The sequence below is a fragment of the Coturnix japonica genome, chromosome 2 (assembly GCF_054131305.1).
Source record: "Coturnix japonica strain WE chromosome 2, WE-NBRP24, whole genome shotgun sequence".
NCBI classification, from domain to species: Eukaryota; Metazoa; Chordata; class Aves; order Galliformes; family Phasianidae; genus Coturnix; species Coturnix japonica.
Genome location: NC_140664.1, coordinates 138,481,227 through 138,501,360, shown reverse-complemented (window position 1 = coordinate 138,501,360; position 20,134 = coordinate 138,481,227). Strand labels below are relative to the sequence as shown.

Here is a 20,134-nt window from a genome sequence, read left to right as displayed (position 1 = left end):
ACCAGGTATTCACTGCAAGCGTCAGTCCAAATAAATAGTAAGAGGGCACTAAATGCCTGACTCTGATCTCACTGCCATTGTTTGGCCAAAGGAAGGATTCAAACAACGCCAAAAAATAAGTCCAGAAATGCAATTTTTTGTTTTGTTTAGTTTTTTATATATATATTCAGGCCGTCTTGTCCCCTCCTCCCCCTTTCTTTATTAAATAAATTTCCCTTGCAGCTAATTTTTAGTGACACCCACTGGCAAAAGCTCAATTGTAATAAATTGGTGGTAGCTTTGGTTTGCTTGTTGAGTGGGTACTCACTTGCAATACACAGAATGGCTTGGGTTGGAAAAGACCTTAAAGATCACTGAGTTCCCACCCCCACTGTGAGCTGGCTGCCCCCACCAGCTTAGGTTGCCCAGGGCCCAGCAGATAGGCAGTTTTTTGTCATCCTTCTGATGGAGCACAGAAAGCATGTAGGAAGTTTTATCCAAACCACCTGCAGAGTGTTTTTTTTTTTCACAGTAGCTGTGTGAAGCAGGAAGAGAAAAATGTACAGACAAGGACCTTCTTGGCATCTTTGCTATCCGTTTTGTTGGTGTGCAGTGGAACACCTGGATGGAGGGTTTGTTTTGCAGGAGGAGGAGGGTGGCAAATGAGAACAGCCTACTGCAGGAGTTCTGTGAGGTGGGAGGTTTGTATAAGCTTCTGACTTGTTCTGCTTGGGAACAGAGAAGGAATAGAATGCCCCCATGAACAGGGAGGTCAGGTATATCTGTCAGGTGGTGTTATGTGGCAGCTTGGAAGGTAAATGTTTCTTCTATCCTCTTTTTTCATAGAATGGCTTGAGGTGGAAGGGACCCTTAAAGGCCATCTGGTCCCACTCTCTACAGCACACGGGGACACCCACAGCTCCATCAGTGCTTAGAGCCTGTCTCCTGACTGTGGGTGTCTGCAGGGATGAGGCACAACCACCTCACTTGGCAGACTGTGCAGTGCCTCACTGTGTGAGGATAAAGCATCAGATTTTAGAAATCCCAAATCTCACCTTTCTAATGCTACAGTCATGTATAGCTTTAGTTCTCACCATGAAATTCTGATTGTAAGGACCCCAGAATCATAGATTCACTGTATGGTTGGGTTGGAACGGACCTGAAAGGTTCCAACCCCTGCCATGAGTGTATGGGAACAAACATCTTCCTTAAGTTCATAAAACCCTTATTGCAGCAAATAAGTTGAAACTGAACTCAAAAGCAGTGTTACATATGGGGTCATGGCAGTTACTTGCACAAAGCATACCTGGAGCTTGTTTCAGGTTGTGGTAGAAATAGATGCATGTTTTTTGCCTTCTCACAAAGAGAAAACTTTGCTTGAGGTAAGGTTGGACTTTCTCTCCATGTTCGATGTTTTCATGGTTTGGACACAGATATCACAAAGGAAAAAACAAAACCAATGATATTGCATCTAAATGAGATCAGTGGCACAGGATGTGTACATCCTTTATCATTGGTTTTTTCATCTTACCATTTCATAGGCTTCTTTTATATTTTCATTTTTAAAACATCCATCATTGAATCCTAGAATCATTAAGTTCAGAAAAGGCCTCTAAGATCATCTGGTTTATTTGCAGAAACAAAAACAATTAGAAGAGAAAAACCACTCCCAGAGCAAGCAAATGAAAAAAGGCAGATGGCACCTGACAAAACTGTATTGATACATCTTTTTTCAAGTTATTTTACCAAAATGACTAAGTAATGGTCTTTAGAACTTGAGCAGATTCGTACGCAGCCAGGATGGCATTTTCTGCTATTTAAAAATATTGATTTTGACAGAAATTATTTTTTGAAAAAAGTAACATGAAAAACATAGAAAAGCAATAAAATCTGAGGAAGTGTTATGAATTAATAAAAGCATGCCTGAAATTAGAGAACACTGAAGAAGGAAAAGGAAGTGAATCATGGCCATGAAGTAATGAAGGAGGTGAATGAACACAGAAACCCAAAGGATTCTGAAGCCTGGACCTCACAGCCATGAGGATGTCTTAATGTTTCCCTCCTACTTGGCTTGAGTGACCTTTATATCCTTCTGTACTTACCTGAACAACAAAGAATTCAGATGTGGGCAGAGTAAAGGAGTGCGGGATTCAGCGTGTGTCTCAGTGCCACCATATTTGTGTTGTGATGGATAACAGAACGTGGATCTTAACAGGAAAGAAAAAGTCGACAACATTCAAATGAAATTCAGATTTAAATGGGAGAGCATTTTGCAGCTACTATGCTAATGGTCTTGATGTTTTGTGCTTTAAAATTTAAAGCTGTTTAGGAATTTCAAAGGGAAAAATTTCTCATCTATTTTCTAAAGGGACAGTTTGCTCAGCATGGAAGGCGAGAGTCAGTACGACAGCACTGCCTGGTATAAAGAAACAGAGGATTCCCTTAGCTGTACATTTAGGGGAAAGTCAAACCCTGCACACAGCCTCCCACAGCTGGTTTCACATTTTGCTTAGGATGCAGTTTCCATAGATTTTTGCATTTCAAAATGCCAAGACAGACCAGCAGGTAATATTTTCTCCTTGAAGGCTGTAGGAAGCTGTCTTTTGGTCTCTGTATTTGGTCATTTAATGTGATGATTGTTGTGGTTTTGAGGTTTAGAGCAAAGAATAGGCAGACTGCTGTTATCATCTAGATAGGAAAAACTAAATTATGACCCATGATTGGATTCCCTATGGCATCTCTAAATCTTAGTAACAGTCCTTGGGCATTTTTATGGTTGCTTTGAACCACTGGTCTCTGGCCCTAGCACAACTGCTGCTTAGTGTTCTCAATGCAAGCACTTTTCTCAGGTCATCCTCTTGCTTTTGGGAAAGAGAATGGTCATGCTTGGGTCCTGACAGCCATGTCTATAGACACGTTGAGCTCTCTGACAGCTTTCTTGCTCCTGCCGCACTGGTTTGTATTCCTTGGAAGATCTTTCAGGCTGCAGGAGCATTGGATGTGTGATAGTTTAATGAACTATGAGCCACCCACTGAGATTGCCTTGAGTATGTGGTGAAATGTATTCAGAACACAGCTTTAACAATTTCACTGCAGTGTTTTTCTAAGGAGAGCAGAGTTTAACCAGCCTTTAGAGGATAATACCTTATCCAGCAACATCCAGCAACAACTTGGTTCTGAAGTTAAGTAAACACAGGTGCATGATGGAAGCTATTTGCGATGGTGCATGATCTTGGGATCCTACTAAAAAAATGGAGGCAAAAGAAACTCAACGTTTCAGAGAGACCCAAGATGTACCACCTTCATGCATGTCTCTAATGTAATCAGAAATATGCTGTGAATGTGGTGTATTTGTTAAAACCAATCAACAGGTGCCACTTTCAATCTCTATCTTTTGGGATTCCTCAGGACACTTTGCCATACATATGAAAGGGGGGAAAAAAAGACCACCTGGAAACATCATGAGAACTGTTGGGAAAAAATCAGAGGGGACAAGAAATCCAACCCTTGAGATAAAAACAACAGTGATTCAATACTGATTTCTTTACTTTTTGGAAATTATGGATGCACAACCAAACAGAAGAAACCTCAGCAGTGGCTTTTGGAATGAAGTAATGAATTCTGTTAATGAAGCATATTTGACTTTTTTCTTTTTTTGGTCCTCAAGGAGCATTTTTAAATACTTTAAATTGTTTCCCTGACTGAAGACAAGATTAATTAAGTTTTCCTTGGCTACAACTGGGCTTGACCAGAATCTGCAGGATGAATGTGAGCTAAAAGTGTCTATGGGAGGTATGCGGGCTAGCAGTGCATGCAACTGACAAGGCATGTGGTGGATGCCTCCATATTGTACTACTGACTTGAAAAATGGTAAGCAGAAGGGGAATAATCTTCTGTTGATGCTTTTAAACTTTTCTCTGCAAACTCTTTTCTGAAAAAATGATATAAAATGTTATTGCTGCATGAATTCCAGAATTGAAGAGGAGGAAGTTGCTGGAACTTGATGATCCTTGGGGTCCCTTCCAACCCAAGCCGTTCTATGATTCTAAGTTGCAAGGGTATGTGGTTTTCAAAGTTAAAAAAAGCAACCCTGTGTTTAATCACATGGCTTCAAGGCTTGCCTAACACAAACCAGAATATTCAAGCTGGTAAGTCCTCTGGTGAGTTCAGTAACATCTGCTTGAGATAACACAAAGGCTTCTTAACTGAGTTTCAAAAGCAGCATTTTCATCTCAGCCTTCCTGTCTTACTCTGTACCTTACAGCATGAAATGTTCCTGTTTCATCTGAGGAATAAGGGAAGGAATGTTCAGGGATGTCTCAGTCATGGAAGCCCTTCAATTTCATCAAACTCTTAAGACATTGATCTCAAACTGGAGCCACATGAAGAGCTTTACCATATGTTTATCAAAGGATTTCTCCCCACAACCTTGCGGATGAGGAGATGGATAAGGAAGATCTCTAAAGCTTTTTGAACTTGCCTAGGGTGCTCATTTCTCATTCCTTGGAAAACCCAGTGCATGGTGAGAGTATCAGCCTGGCTTGCAGAGCAGGAACAGTTTGTTCCGAGCTGTTCAACACACTGCTCCCTGTTTGCTTCATGTTATCAGCGCACCGGCTTTGGTTTTCATACACTCAAAATCAATCATTTTGTAGACCAGCAGGCTGGCTTCAGTGGTTTGCTGTGGTTAGATTTTGTGTTGTTTTTTTTTCAGAGGGTGGATTTATTTTGGAGGCCAAGGGAAGAGTTGCCAAGCAGCTGCCAGAGCTGATGGATAGAAGGCAATTGCAGGAACATCCAGAAATGTTCCATTGTTCTTTAGTTGTTTAAACAAATGCATACAGGATGAACTCCAGGTTGCACTGGGTGTGGTTGTTGGCCAAAAGGTGGGGGGAGGGGGGTGTTTGTGAATGTTTATGCCTTTTATTTCAAAAAAAGTAATTGGGTTTTATTTCCTGTGTTTCTGCACTACTGATGGTTGGAAAATACTACGATTCCTCTGTATTTCTGCTGTTGATGAAATAAATGAAATTCCAATTCAGAAATTATTTTAAGAAAGGGTTTGCACCGCATTCACACTACTCTACATAAATTACTTCCTTCTGTAATAGTGATGGCGGAAAGTACTGGTGACAGCATCAGCAAAGCAAAGGCTGCTGCTGCCACCAAGCAGGAACTACACCTGTAGTGATGTCTTCTATATTCAGAGATGAACTGATAAAGAAGAATGTAACTTCAGCACCTCTGATAGATACCAGCATTCTCCAGTCATAGTCTATGGGATGAATAGGTTTCATACCAGACTGCTTTCTGGAACAAATGCCCTTTCCAGTCGGAATGCTGAATTGGAGGCGAAGTGAAAGTAAATGAGGTAAACATGGATTTTTTTCCCCATATCTCATATTTGTTGTGCCTTGGGAATTAGTTATTTCATTAATATTCATTTCCAGAAAGAAGAAAAGTAATGATAACAAAGGGTCACCAGAATACCGGGTATCTAAACTTTCACACAGCCTTTACACAGACTAATGTAATGCTAGCAGTAGTAACATTAGTACTGGCACGTTAAAGGATGTTTGGTTTATATAGTATTGCTTATAGGCACCATGTTGTACAATTTTAGCTAGGTTGAGAGTTCCCTCAATAGGATGGTGTGGTCCTATGCAAGGTAAATAATTTCCTGTTATCTTAAATGGTATTTGCAAGATTTCTGATGTGGTTCCGGTGTTACTGAAAAAGGAATGCAATGACTCCACATTCTACAATATCGAATACTATTTGTCTTTGTGACCTTTTGAGAGGCACTTCCCCCACTCCCCTCTTCCCTCTGGGTTAATCTGTAGAAAGAGATTTAAAAAATCAGAGAATGTAACAGTGATTATGAAAAATGATGTTCATTGAAATACTTACCATGTTAGAGATGGGAATCCCTTCTCAGCTTCACATTTTGTGATTCTGACCCTGCTTGTTGTCTTGCACTGTCTTGTTCTGAATATATTTGGGTTACATTAAGTGGGTGCAAAAGTTCAAGATGAATAAAGTAGGATCAAACCTGGCCATAGGAAAAATGCTTCTTTGATTGTCTTGCTTTTCTGCCCTCACTTTCACAGAACACGTACATCTTTTTGTAGCTTGCACAATACTGGGGAAGAGAATTACTACTTCCAGAGTTCCAGGTTGGAAACTGTTGTCTTCTGTCAGTACTGGAACATGCTGCCAATGCTTCAAACGAGATATGTCACCTGGAATATAATTTTCTTGATGTAAATCCTTTTTTTTTTTTTTTTTTTTCCCAGCTGTTTGGCCAAGAACCTCAAAATCCCTGGGATCAGAAAGATGCTTGTAGTAGAGGCACAGTGGGAAGAGAGAAATTCAAATCACCTAACTTCAAGCACCTAAGTTTGACCAATCTGGGTTAGGTGACCAATTTACCAATCCAGGCTCCATGTCAGCGGAGAGGACTAAGTGTTTGGAGCCAGACCTTGGAGGAGATTCTGTCATCACAGATGTTTGAGGACACTCAAACAGAGGAAAAAAAAAAAAAAAGAGGACACTCACTCAGCCAAAGTACCCTCTTTCTATCACAGTCATTCTTCTATCACAGTCATTCCTTAGGGCCTGTGGTTCAGAGATTTCCAGCCTGGCACAGCCAAATCCTGAGGACCAGATACGCACAGATGAGAACTTCCCAGAGAAGACAGTTCATCTTGTTGTGGCATTCAGTTGGACCCAGTCTCGCTACATGAAGTACCGGATAGAGCCCAGGAGGTGGTGGAGTCACCATCCTTGGAGGTTTTTGAAAGGAGAGTACATGTGACACTGAGGGACGTGGGTTAGTGGGCATGATGGTGATGGGTCATCAGTTGGACTAGATGATATTAGTGGTCTCTTCCAACTTTAGAGATCCCATGGTTTTATGATTTGATGTTTCTCTGATGAGGGACTTGTAGCTCAAAAATGTACTTGGAGCAGGTTTTGTCCCACAGTGCAGGAATAGAGGGAATCAGGAAGGCCTGACAAAAGATTTTTCATGAGTCAAGGATATTGTTTCTTGCAAAAACTGAGTAAAGAAACGTCATACTTCTGTGCATCTGGAGTAAATCCCTGTGGTTGTCATACAGGGGCTCATTATACACGCTGTGGTACTGTGATTTTTTTTTCTATTCTTAAACCAGATTATTTGGTTGTGCAGAGTGAAGACAGTTTTAGTAAGAAAAACTTTATATTCTCTGGCTTCATGTTGTTCATTTGGACCAATGCTGATGTCCAGAGAGCCCTGATACTTCCCCTTTCCTACAACCTCTGGCAAAAATATTACGTCTCTCAAATAATTTCTCTGTCTTTAGCTATATAGTAGGAGTGGCTTCCTTTGAGATTTATCCCCCTTCACATCTGCATCAATGACCATTGCAGTCGCATCTGGCCCAACTTCTGGTGGAGCCAGCGGAATCCATTCTGCCTGTGGTCTTCAGCGGTCAGATTTGATTAGCCTCTGAGGGATAAAAGACAAACTCGACTAAAAACACTGAGCTCCCACACCATTAGCAACACACTGTGAGCATCAGGAAAGCATTTATTTCAAATTAAGGATAAAGCTGTCGGAGAGGCCAGAGTCATTAAATCTGACAGGATGATAACAGCTAGAAATGATTTGGAGAAGCTTGTCAGGGAAATCCCAAGACTGAAATATAAATTATGTGAAAACTGCCTAGACGGTAATAAATTAATGCTCAGAAATGCACCATATGTGCTGTTTCCTCAGACTAATAAGTCCTGAAGCAATTTCATACAAAAATACAACTCTTCTACCAGGACAATTTTTCTGTCCAATGTCCATCCCAGTCTTGGAATGTTTTGAAAATGCACAGAAAAGTCCTGGAACAGCATCAGAAGTGATTCATAAGCAAAACCCACATGCAGTGGGTAGACAAGCTTGTTTGTTGAGCAAACCTGCTGCACTTGGCTAGCTGGGTGCAAACCAGAACCTGGAGATTGTTGGGTCAATGCATTGGAAAGAAGGCTTGGAAAAATGTTATTCCTCTACCTCATCAGTTTTGATTGTTTTCATTTTTTTAAATTTTTTTTTCTTGAATTTTCCTCATTAATGAATGATGTATTTGTTAATGACAAGCATAGCTCTTTATGGCAGATCAGTATGGAAAGCACAGCTAGATGTTACACAGTATTAATCACTTCTGGTCTTGTATTTGCCATGTATGATGGTGACAAGTTGTTTAGTCTGGCCTGATCTGGGAAACTGCATGGACTGATGGAGCAGCTCCCCAAATATTTTCTCACTATTGGTTGATTACAGAGTAATGGAAAGTATTGTCAAAATCCCTGTAGCTTTTTAAGGCCCCAGTGATCTACACAGAATCAGAAGCTTTGGAGACAGAAAAGGATGATTAAATGGTCCAGTTCCTTGCCAGCAGGGGATTTCTCTCTAGTGTGCGCCGCAGTCATAAGCTTATGTTCAGAATTTCAGAAAATAACACCCTCACTTCCTCAGGGGTGCTATTATACAAGAGATTCTCTTGTGGGTAAAGTTTGCCCTCCACCTCAATGATTTATTCTAGATTTTCTCTTCCCAAGTTTATATATAACTCCATACACACATGTATATTCATTTTCCTAGTTCTGTTGCTGGTTTCTTTCTTTCTTTCTTCTTTCTTTCTTTCTTTCTTTCTTTCTTTCTTTCTTTCTTTCTTTCTTTCTTTCTTTCTTTCTTTCTTTCTTTCTTTCTTTCTTTCTTTCTTTCTTTCTTTCTTTCTTTCTTTCTTTCTTTCTTTCTTTCTTTCTTTCTTTCTTTCTTTCTTTCTTTCTTTCTTTCTTTCTTTCTTTCTTTCTTTCTTTCTTTCTTTCTTTCTTTCTTTCTTTCTTTCTTTCTTTCTTTCTTTCTTCTTTCTTTCCTTCTTTCTTTCCTTCTTTCTTTCCTTCTTTCTTTCCTTTTCCTTCTTTCTTTCCTTCTTTCTTTCCTTCTTTCTTTCCTTCTTTCTTTCCTTCTTTCTTTCCTTCTTTCTTTCCTTCTTTCTTTCCTTCTTTCTTTCCTTCTTTCTTTCCTTCTTTCTTTCCTTCTTTCTTTCCTTCTTTCTTTCCTTCTTTCTTTCCTTCTTTCTTTCCTTCTTTCTTTCCTTCTTTCTTTCCTTCTTTCTTTCCTTCTTTCTTTCCTTCTTTCTTTCTTTCTTTCTTTCTTTCTTTCTTTCTTTCTTTCTTTCTTTCTTTCTTTCTTTCTTTCTTTCTTTCTTTCCTTCTTTCTTTCCTTCTTTCTTTCCTTCTTTCTTTCCTTCTTTCTTTCCTTCTTTCTTTCCTTCTTTCTTTCCTTCTTTCTTTCCTTCTTTCTTTCCTTCTTTCTTTCCTTCTTTCTTTCCTTCTTTCTTTCCTTCTTTCTTTCTTTCTTTCTTTCTTTCTTTCTTTCTTTCTTTCTTTCTTTCTTTCTTTCTTTCTTTCTTTCTTTCTTTCTTTCTTTCTTTCTTTCTTTCTTTTTTTTTTCCTTTCTTCCTTTTTTTTCTTTCAAGTTGGTATTTCATATAATTTTTTTTTTCCTCTGCAAATCCACATTTCATTGTCAGTATTAATGGAAAATGACCAGATGGAGAAATGAAATATTGTATTCCACTTTCTAAAGTTAAGTAATAGAAAACTGTCAGCAAACTACAAATAACTTCTAGAAAATGATGGCAGCAGCAGCAAAGGAAGTCTAAAACAACCTGAATGCTGATAACACAATTTATATCTCGTTTGTATAACACAGATAACAATTGGCTTCATATTCCTCACAGATTTAACTTCAAGTATAAACATTTAAAAAAGTGGTGATGGCTGGGAAACTTTAATCAATATGATTTCCTGTGTGGTGACTCCTATGAAATGCCAAAGGGCTTAAGATATAATGAAACTTGAATTTAAATAAAAAGTACATTAGTTCTTTGAGCAGTGGAATAAATGAAGACTGGTTTGTTCCAGCCATGGAACATCCAGCACTTGTTCCAGGTGAGTACTTATATTTTCCTTCTCTTGTGTTTTCTCTTCATAGGTAGATATTTTGATATCTTGTAAAATTCATTGATGTCTCTAGTTGAGACTAGATCTGGACTTTCTTGATGAAAAAAAACACATGCAAAGAAAAATTACACACACTCTAATAGATCAGTGAAAACATTCAAAGGACAAAAAGGGGTCAGCTGGGCTTCAAGACTCTGTTTTATGCACCTTGTGGCACAACAGAGTGCACTGAGATGGAAACGGAGCTGAACTGATGAAACAGTTCATGGAATCACAGAGTTAGAGAATCATTGAGTTTTAAAAAGACTTTTTGGATCATCTTGTTCAATCTCAGCACACCATTCCCACTGACCATGTCCCCACGTGCCACATCTACACAGTTCTTCAACACCTCCAGGTCCACCCCACTCCCTGGGCAGCCAACACCAGTGTCCAATTGCTCTTTGGAGAAGAAATTATTCCTAATATCCAACTTGAACCACCCCTGGCACAATTTGAGGCCATTAACTGCCACCCTACCATTAGTTACCTGTGACAAGTGTTGTAAAGAATCATCCCGTGTATCTTTTAATTAACCTTGTCTCATAGCATTCATGAAGACTGTGGTAGAAAATGTCGGAACAAAACAGTCTGCATGGATAAAAGCGTTCAAGCTCAAGCATATTCCAGAATCTTCTGTCCATTCAGAGTACTTCTTATACATTGTCTGTCAAGGAAATGACATGGCCATAAGGACTACTGCTTCTTATGGTGGTTTACTTAAATGTCCCCTTTGCCCATGTATCTGCTGGTGTCCTTCACTCTTGCTCTGCTGGATGTCTAACTCCTCAGCTATATCTACCCTGCAAAAAGAAAGAGGAACAGGAACCTGCTAACAATAGTGCATACTGTAATTTGTTCTAATAATTGTTTCTTAGCTGGAGATGAGCAGCACTTTGCTAGGAAGGGCTGGGATGTACTGTGGGTGTGTAACGAAGACTAGGAATGCATTGCTAATGGGTGGAGTGGATACAGCTATCTGGGGTGCAGAAAGACATTTAAAGGCTTGGATGCCCATCCAAGCTTAAGAATTTGGCCGTATCTTGTCTGGGGAATGGTCTCTAACCTCTTTTATTCACTGGTGTGCATGTGGCCAATAAAGACATGCCGGGTATTGGTATCTAGATAAATTCATGGCCTAAGCCAATACTTGCAGCTTAGAGAGGGGTATCTTGAGAAAGATTTGTAAAAATGTGAATGATTCACATAAGTTCCCATTTTTATTTTTTAAACACACCATTAAGTGATAAGGAGCCCCAAGGACCTGCTTTGCCCAGAGTCTGGATGAATAAATGACTCCAAATTCATTACCATCCGAGTTCATTAATTTCCCCAGCTTGCTGAAGCCATTTCTCCAAAAGCTACAGCAATAACCTGCAGTGGAAAGACCAACATTCAGTTCATTACTTTGCCATGTTCTTTCCATCAGACTCTGACCTTTCATCATTAGTTTCTTGTTTCCATGCCGGTGCAAATATTTTAGATGCTTTTCCTAACTCTTAGGTTTACAAAGATTGAACCTCAGTCTTCTTCTTCTGTCCATTTTCTTGTCCCTGTTCAGAGCAGATACTTCCAGAATGTCCACTGTTTGTCATCAGCATTGTAGCCTTGCTCAGATAAGTCTCCCCCATACCCACAAGTGCATTCTTGCATTTGTTTTTGCTTCTCTGACTCTTCGGACTGATGTTTTTGCTCAGAAAACCTGGAGTCTCTGGCCAATGCGTGCTCCTCTAGAGGGAAGCAAAAAATTTCTCGTCTTTATTTGTAGCATGTTTTTGGACACAGGAAATACCCCACTCCCTTCTTCTCAATCTGATTCATCGGCGGATTAAAAAAAAATAAGAGCAGATGATTTGAAAGGAATGATGGCAATTTCTGCTTTGTGTGCTTGAGAAATTTTGCAGTACCTTTCTCTTGTTTTTAATGAAAAGTCTGGAGGTTTCTGTGTAGGGAGAGATTGGCAGGTTGTTTTTGTTTTTAAGATGAGATAGCAACGTGTGGGTGGAAGAAGGTTTTATTTGATTCAGTGTTGGAGGATGGGGGGAATGAATCCAGACTCCAATATCCTCCCACTGAGCTCAGAGGAAAACACTGATTCCAACTGAACTGCTCTGAAAACTCTCTGAGAGCACAGAAATACAGAACAGTCTTGGTTAGTAACCAAGGACAATGCCCAGAGCATGTCTAAAAGTCTTTAATGCCAGGTAGAGAGAAGGTCTGAAAGCTGTAGCTGCAAAATTTCAAGAGTGTATCATTCCCGTCATTCAGTTGTCTAAATCACACCCAAATAGGGACTTTTTAACCAGGAACATGAATGAGTTATCACCTTCCACTTTACCCTGCTCAATGTGACCACACTATGTAAGTACCAAACCCAGGAGCTGTCTGGAACCAGCTTCCTCTGTGGATGGGTTCTGCTTCTAAGTCAGCTTGGCTTCAGAGCAGAGGTCTTAAGAACCTGGCTGAATGTAATGACTGTGAATGGCTTCAGATGTTCTTGGAAATAACTTAGAGGGAAGATGAAGGATGTAAAGTATTGTTTGAAGTAAAATGTGGCATAGGAACAGTGGAGATTAGCTGATAAGAAGTATACATGCTTTGAAATTAGAAGTTCCCATGCATGGTTTGACTGAAATTTGGGAACATTATCCTAATGGGAGAAGCAGAGGAAGGAGAGAAAGAGCTAACTACTTGCAATACAGAGTTTTATGTGTTTACTGAAGCAAGAATATCATATGGATAGATGTGAACAAGAGCTGTTAATGGAAGAGGTCATGGCAGCTCACTTCATTTCCAAGAAACAGATGCCAACAAAACCAAATGTCCTCTTTGCACATGGGCTGTCTAAGATATTGCAAACAGTGTTCACCTCTAAGCACATGGAAGCACATGAAATGAAAAATGTATCTCTCCATTTTTTATTTTTTTTAATATTTGTGCTCCAGGGTTGATGCGATTTAGAAGATTAGGGACAGGATATGGAAGATTTCAGAAGTCAGCTTTATGAGATCAGCCCCTAGTTCTCAGCATATGAAAAGGCTGTTTTATGTTTGATAAAATTATGTAGATACCTCAGTCAGTTTTTGGGGTGAATACATAATAAAAGTTTTCCATGGTCCAGTTTATTGCATTCAACAGGATCAGAACCCTTTTTCTTCAGTCAGCTCGTGAATTTGAAATAAAGGAATCAGAACTGGAAGCAAGTTATAATTCATCCCATTGGAAAATGGTGCTTGTGATCCCTATGCTGATCCTTTCTTTTATAGATTGCCAGCCAGTGTCAAGGATGGTAGCTTTTAAGTTCTGTTTAATACAGCTGTAGCTCCAAAAGTCTTTGTTCAGAGTGCCTGGAGGATTTCAACTTGCTTTAGACTACGCTGCCATTTGATGTGAGAATACTCTTAAGATTTTTTCCTATTTCCTGTATTGCACAAACCCTCTGCTGCCATCCTGGGATTTTTTCTACTCCTTGCTAATAACTTTTCTTCTGCTGCTGCTTACTAGTAAGTGACATGCTATATTAATCCAGCATTTAAGAAAAGACAAATGTAAAGGAATTTTGTCTGCCCTTTACTTGTGAGATACTTTATTTATTTTATTTATTTTCAGAATACTAAATACAAAGGGTGAAGAATTTAGAAATATCCTGTTTTCACCCAACTTCCCCTAATGCTGCCTAATGGCTGCCATAACTGAACAAACCTCAGTGGTGAATCAACAACCTGATATTATTACCTGATATTTTTGTTACATGAAAGTAAATGAAAAAATGCAGAAGCTCCGTGGCCAGGTCAACTAAAAGGAATGGAAATGGAATGGCATCCCTGAAAACTCTATAGAGACTCAGAGGAGGATTTCAGCCCACCGGGCTCCTTGGCTGAAATACAGAAGCTGGGAACCTTCTTTTGACGGGTCCTATCCATAGTCAGTTGTGAGGACAGGATGTTGTTTTCATTGGGTAGTTACGTGTTGATGGAAAACAGCTAGCTAAATATCCTGTGATACCTTCATCCAGGTTTCTCCACTGTGTGTATAGAAAAGCTGAGTCTTTTGTTGCTGTTGGGTACAGCACGTGCTGCTCAAGGCACTTGTACAGGCACTACAGCATTTGATCTTAGTGAGGCCCCATAGACCCGCAGTCCCAGAGTCCCTGCTGAGTATGGAGGAGAATGCAATGGCTTATGAAAGAGAAAATTAAAAGTATACTTTCTACTACCACTTAGGGCCATGCTCAGTTGAACATTTGTTATTACTGATGCACAGTCCAATCTGAATAACATGTTTTCCAGATGCACTAAATGAAAATAACAATCTATTATGTGCTTGTTGACATTTAGTGTATTAAAAGCCAATCTGAATGATTATTAACATGTGTCATTGCATGCCATCTGTCCCTTGGCACTGATAACACAACGAAGGCCTCTTATCTGCAATATTTATCTTCATTTCCCCTCCCATATCATTTTTCTTTTTAAAATTTGTTTAAGGGATTCTCTCCTTAAGAACAGTTTTCAGGCTTTTAATTCTCTAACATCTCATCTGGGTGGGAGCTAGGAATATGCCTTTTCTTGGTCTTCAGAGGATCCCAGTGGTTTGTGAAACCAATTGTATTTTCTTCTAAATCACAAGAGCTGATCAGTCCATGAGTACTGGAAGTCTTCCAAATACCAGTTAAAGCCCAGCCTGAGATATTTTTTTTCCACTTTAAAACCTTCAAAACAATGCAAGAAATCTGCTTTCACTCTGTATCCTCGACAAGGTCATGTATCACTGATTAATTTCTGCTTCTTATTTTCAAGGACTCCTTTTTGCTCTCTTTTCTCATATTCTGTTTCGATGCATTGTCATCACAGAAATTGCTATTGAGAATATTTTGCTATAATGCTTTTTATGAGCACATCTTAGGAAGTGAAGCAAAATCCAAGAATCTGGTTTTCAGCCTTTGCTATTTGTCACAGAGATAATAAAAATGGGAAAAAATGAGATCTTTGAAAACAGAAGGTTTGATTCCCAGTCTCCTCTTTTTATGACCATGCACAAGAGAGTCAAGACACTGTCCTGCTATGACAGATGACTTAAAGCAGATGATAGGCTTGCTGCGTAGCGAGGAAGGACTTAGTATATATTATGTAGTCTATGTTATTTTCATCACTTGATATTGCTGTGAAGAAAGCTTATCTGTTATTTAATATCTTTGTGTGCAGGCTTTGCTGTAGACTATGGCCCAAATGCACAATTTGTTGTGTATGGGAGGCTTGCACTGGCAAAGAGCATCTTTGAAGAGTAATTTAGACTTCAGACAAGGGCACAGGGCCAACTTGTTCACGCCACAAGCAAGGTGAAGGACACAGAGGTTTGGAAAAGAACTGGGCCTTGTAGTAAGTAACTGCATAAAAACCCATTCATTATGTCTGTTTCTCAAAGAATTGTTTACAGGACCACAAACACATTACAAGAAGGGTAGCCTTAAAACTCTGGCTGCTCTCTTCAAAACACAACAATGTTGGTTTTTTTTTTGGTCTGTTTGTTATTCTTTCACAGTACACCACCATAGATAGTTTAATTGTTTTCTTCACCTGCATCACTTCCATTTATTGTGCTGGGGAAATCTATGCTGGCAATTAGTAACACCTAAGGGTCTCAACCCGCTATTCTTACATTCTGCTTTTTTTCTCATTTCAACAGTGCTGATTTGCAACTGGGTAAATAGGGTTAAAATCAGACCTGTGGATTTCAGCTTCACATTTTCAGATGCTAAAGGAAAACTCAGCTGGAAACTCTAAGTTCACCAAGTTTGTATCTAGCCGATTATTTTATTCTAATTTTAACCTGTGGTAAGAAAAGTAGACTGGATATTTTAAGTTCCCTCTGTTTTTGTTCTTATGAATAACTGGCATATTACTTTGCCAAATGGCACTGTAAATCCACGATGGAAAACGTTATGCAGAACCTCTCATTTCTTTTCAGAGCAGATACAGCTTCTTACGAATGAGAACGCTTGAAAACTGATGCAACTTAAAACTCAGATGCTAAGACTTATTATGTTTGACAAATAACAAATGATGCTAAATGTGCAGGAAATAGCAATATCATAATCCTAAAATACAGACGGACAGTTCACAGAAAGACAGGTTTGGTGTTTTTTTTCTTAATACTCACATATGACATATTGTGCCTGAAACAACTGTTAGTAACTACATTAAATGTAAAATATCTTGTTGGATATAGACTGGAATGAATCTGGGGAAGCAGCAAAGACTATGAAAGGGCTACAGTAAAGCTGTTCTATAAAGAACTTTAAACAGTGGTTGAAGGGCCTATGAGCAATATTAAAGTAATGAGAGGGGCTATGTGCAGCAGAGGAAAAGTGATTCTTCACTATTAATGCAGTGGAGAGTAATTGGAAAGATGGAACAGAATGGAAGAAGAAACTAATTTAAGTGTAGTACACTGAAGAGCTTTATAGCAGTGCTATCTGTCAGGTTTTCAAACAATTTTATTAACTGTTGTTTAAAATAACTTCAAGTGTAGAGGTCTATGTCCAGGCTGGTCAGAGGAAATACCAGTGTAAAAAGGCACACAATCAATGCAAGCATTTAGAATAAACTCACAACTGTCTGAAGTGAATTAAACTGACCCTTTCAGTGTGACTCTCTTAGTTTTGTGTATAATTGGAACAGTCCATAATGTTTGGCTGTTGAACAAAACCTAAGATGCACTGGCAACACTTGCCTTGGAAGATCTCCAAATCTTCTGCTTCCAACAATAAATAAATGATCCTGTGAAAGAATAGGTGACAAACATAATACATTTTTCTTGCACACCTGTTCTTATTTTTTTTCTAACTTTTATTTACAGTTATGCCTTACCAGCAAAATAGAATATAATTCAAGCAGTATAATGTGAATGAGGTTGTCTAGGAATATGAGCTAGGTTTCACCTCCTGTTTTAAGACACCTTTGGATGCTTATATCTAGATGTCTACATGGAACTGTCCCATCTCCCACTACAATGGCCAGCCTAACCAAAGAATAATTTATTATATATGGTTATATATTTATATAAAAAAATATATGTATTTCCTACAGCATAGGCTTAAAAACATCTTAGGTTCCATTGGTTTTATTTAGCAAGTTGCCTGCATATAAGGCCTTGTGTCATTTGAAAGGGTTCTACTCAGAAAGAATGGCCATACAGACAACCTGCAGATTTACGGTCAGGCAACTCTCTTAGGAGAGAAGGAATATCAAATGTCCATGAAATAAAAATATGCCATCTTGATGCTAATATTAAGGTCACTGAGTATGTTAACTGAATGTAAGGGGCTTTTAGGCAGCTGGCTTATATGCAGATCTGAACATTGTGATTTTGGGATTTTCTCAGATGAGTGTCATCAGAAATGGCTGTTAATTAAGTTTAAAACTCATGAAATTCTTAGCAACTGCAAATATTTTGATGTACACAATACGTTTTTGATGATTCTTTTGGGTCGCTTCCATCTGGAGATATTCTGTGATTCAACATAGTGATTTTCTTCTTTTGAAAGTGTTTCTGAGATGTTCAATTCATAAAATGATCTTGTCATGATCACTGGAAAAGTCTTTCAAAGAGAGATTTTAAGGCTACCAGTATAAGAATGATCAATTAATACAGAGAGAAAATAAATTAAGGAATATTTCCATCACAATTCCTCACTGCTGTGTTCTTCCTAAAACACCAACTCATGTAGTATCTGAGAGGTACATCAGGTGAAACAAGACTGTGTGAGATCACACCCCCTGGGATTCTGGCAGTTACCAATACATGCTGTTCTGTGTGCCACCTGCTCAGAGGTAGCAGCTGGAAAATGAGAATATGCAGAGTTAAGATGTAGAAACACCAGAGCATTCTAACTTCCCACACCCCATTATCTAGCCACTTAAGCTTGGAAAATTTACCATACCATTGGGTAGCTGAGATACCCACAGAAGGCTGGAAGATATAATGGGGACAGTGCAAGAGGTTCAAGAGACCCATACATGGTGTTGTACATCGGGACATGATTTAGTGGGGAAATACTGGTAGTAGGTGGACAGTTGGACTGGATGATCTTGGAGGTCTTTTGCAACCTTGGTGATACTATGATTTTATGATTTCTGGCATAGCTGCCTAAGGCTGAGATACCACAGTGCATGAAATGGTGCCACATACCTTGGAATGGCACCAGGTACTGATCCAATACCAGTTCCCCAGTGTCCACTCACTGTGCTGACTAAATGCCCATATGTGTAAAAGTTCCCATATGAGTAAAAGATGTTTTTCAGTTTGGACTTGGTATTGTATGTTTTTCCTCCTCTTCTTTCATAGATTTTATGACATTGTGAGCACCTTTTTTTTTTTTTTGTTTTGGAATAATCAATGCAAATGAATCTTCAGAGAACCAGAAAGGAGCACTAAATTGGTTGGCATGTACTTAGTAGGTATCAGGCAGATTTATAAATGCCTTCAGAACTTGGTAAGAAAGACAGATTATCTGTAATAAAAAATGTACAATAAAGCCCAAATCAAGACAGTTATCTTTTCCCCTGATAGGAAAATGAAGGACCCTAAATCAAGATCATATGGCCAATGGAACAGACGACTTAGAAAGTGATTTTTCATCTTAACCAATGATTTAGCATCATCTATTTTCTCAGACAGCCGTCAGGTCCCCAGGGCTTCAGGAGGACACTTAGGAGATAGATAATGTGACAGATGACTTGGTCCAGTGCTGCCTAATGTTTAGGAACAACTCCATGGGAATACACTATCTTTGCGAGGTCAGTTTGCTGTTGCCATAGCAAAGATAGATTAACAAATAATCATTGGGACAGAACAGGGAGTGCTGAAATACTAGAAGTTATGTGGAAGGCAATATGTCTGGAATAAAGGACTGCAGGTTTTACATGTAGAAGTAGAGAAAACTGTCTGACAAATGGCAAGTGAATTATCAGTAGCTGTCCCACCATAAACTATTCCAAAAGAAAAGGCCTGTGTAACTTTTATTTGTGCAGTAGAAGCTGGGAGAAGACCTGGATTCCATAAACTACGTTAATTGAAATGCTTGTAAAATAATATATCTATCACTGGAGACCACCTTTCAGGGAAAATATAGTTTCCTATGACAGCTGGAGATAGTTCAATGGAGAGCTGCAAATATAACCCACAGTAGGAAAATCTCTCAGTATGAAGACTAAGAAGTTTAACTTTTTCAGACTGATGTATGGAAGGCTAAGGCATAATGCTACCTAATGAAAAAATCTTCTAGTTCTCCACCTGTAGCAGTCCCAATGGCTCCACCTCAACGTATCTTTCCCATCTCCAGGAGAATGGAGAAATCTTGTAGCAGGTTTCATATATAGCTCTCTGGTAGATGAAAGGGATTAGACCAGATGATATTGGAGTTATTTTCCAACCTCGGTAATTCTGTGATTCAACACTCTTAAGTATTTACATTCAACTACATTTTGAGATAGGGTGGGGCACCAGAACTTTCTATCCAAAACTTGCATCTTTTTGCATGTTCAGGCTGTCCAGATGGCAGTCCATTATTCCTTGAGATCTACTTTGCATTCCTTCTTTCTGTGTCCGCAAAGCATTCCTAACAAAGTCTTTCTAATTACTCTTTAGGAGTGGAAGAGATAAATTGTGAACAAAATAATGCAAACTGCCTATCCACTGGAAAACTCATCATCTGCAATATTATGCACTCAATAGATGTTAAACTGTGCATCTGCATCATTACTGTGTGCTCACAGGCCCATTCCAGTCTTCTTGTGCAGTGCAGGGTGAGAGGAAGGAAGACAGAATGTGATATTGTCTATAAATATTACTTTAATTTCTTTAACTCTTGGTCTCTGTTAGTCCCAGTCCCTGACATGGTGTCAGATGAGGAGAAGGAAATGGCTGTTTTACACAATTACAATTTATTGTCAAGAGCATCCAGAATTATGAAGGTGATTTAATGATCTTTACAAAGATAGATTCTTTTTCTCTTCCCTTCCCTTCCCTTCCCTTCCCTTCCCTTCCCTTCCCTTCCCTTCCCTTCCCTTCCCTTCCCTTCCCTTCCCTTCCCTTCCCTTCCCTTCCCTTCCCT

General features: G+C 39.1%; 1 long non-coding RNA gene across 1 annotated transcript; it reads left to right on the top strand.

Annotated features, from left to right (window-relative positions):
- Positions 1-3,414: 3,414 nt before the first annotated feature.
- On the top strand, positions 3,415-8,012 carry LOC146762192 (uncharacterized). The gene is made up of 3 exons (XR_014943278.1): positions 3,415-3,849; positions 3,953-4,127; positions 4,244-8,012. It is a non-coding gene; the product is annotated as an uncharacterized LOC146762192 (long non-coding RNA).
- The last annotated feature ends 12,122 nt before the right edge of the window (positions 8,013-20,134 follow it).